We start from the raw sequence: 1,548 nt of genomic DNA, 5'->3' as shown, positions 1-1,548 counted from the left end.
AAGACCATGGGCTCGATTTTCCCAGCCCTGAGGCGACGGGTTTGGAGGCGTTAAAATCACCAAAACTGGCGGGTGGGCCCGTTCCCGCCTCCGAGCGATTTTCCCAAGTGCGTGTTTTCTGACTCGCTTTCCATCCCGCCTCCAAGAGGCGGGATAGGCCCTTAAGGCCATTAACAACCACTTAAGTGCCTCTATAATCCCATTTTGGGAGGCCTTTCCGATTTTAGCACATTTCCCCCATCCTACACGCCTCCTCTGGAACATGCCAGTTAATCCTGGTGGCCTCACTAGTGGATTGCTTACAAACAGCTGCAGCTCCACCATTACAAAAAGGAGTTTTCACCGATGATCATTTGCAGCTGGCAGAACTTTGTTGTCTCAGGTCTGGGGGAACTTTTAGCAGGCATACTCAGTGTTGTGGAAGTTTGGAGCCTGACACCCATCTCCCCACCTTGACTAAGCACTTCTTCAACTGAGGCATATTCCAGAAGCATGGTGAACATTTAATTCCTTTCCTCCTTGACATCAGATTCGGATGAAGACCAGCCACAGCAGCAGCAGAACCATGAGCAACAGCAGCACCAACAGCAGGAACATCAACAGGAGCGCCAAGCTGCTAGTCACCCACCTGAAGATGCACAGGCCAGAAGGTACCAGCGCGCAACAACATTGCCGCCCGGGATGCAAGGGATGCACTCATCCTGGCCAGATTTGCTTAGCCTGCACAATCAAATACTTTAGTCTCGCTCTTTCTTACCAGATCATCGACAATGGAGAAGAATCTACGGAATCCTATCACTCTGACCACCATTCTGATAATCGCAAGGCGCCCTAAGCCCTCAATCTGAAAGTCCCATTTGCGAAATGACACAGACCACAACTTCAACAGTTTGCCATCAAAACACTTTATAATACAATCACAATGATGGCTGGTCCAAAAACAAAACAACACAGAACACAAGTGACTATCCTTGTGACTACTTGTGCTTTATCTTCCTCTTACACGTGCTCCTACGTGGTGCTTCAGCAGATGTGGAGGCCCCTTGCTCGCTCTCTTACTGCTCCTGTCTCGACACCTTTGGCAGGCGTCCTCTGGGGTTGTGAACCTGTGAGGGCTCGGCAACAGTCTGCTGCTCCTGCGGCTGTGCAGGGGTTGAGATGCCGATCTCAGTTGGGTGGGGACTCTGGTGGGGCACTGACCGAGGGCTTTGCAGTGGCATGGTCGTGTGAGCGCTTGGAGAGGAGCCCCCACTTCCTTGTTGTCTGCCACCAACATCCCTCTCATGGGTCAGCCCCACTTCAGAGGTAGCAAGTGGCTTGACAGCACCTTGCTGCACTGCAGGGGGCCATGAGGACCCATTTCTGCACTGGAAGTCCTACTCCAGAGGACTTGCATGAAGGTCTGCTTTGTTTGCTCAATAGCTGACCATTGCTCCTCAAGAGATGTCATTCTATTCTGAACAATTACCATGTTTTCAATACCCTTGCGACTAAGCTCCTCCATGGACCATGGAAGGAGTGAGTGTAGTGAATGCATAGCATAGATGC

The sequence above is a fragment of the Somniosus microcephalus genome, chromosome 25, assembly GCF_052327205.1.
Source record: "Somniosus microcephalus isolate GS21.2 chromosome 25, FLI_Smic_1.0, whole genome shotgun sequence".
In the NCBI taxonomy this organism is placed as follows: domain Eukaryota; kingdom Metazoa; phylum Chordata; class Chondrichthyes; order Squaliformes; family Somniosidae; genus Somniosus; species Somniosus microcephalus.
This window is presented reverse-complemented; position numbering follows the sequence as displayed.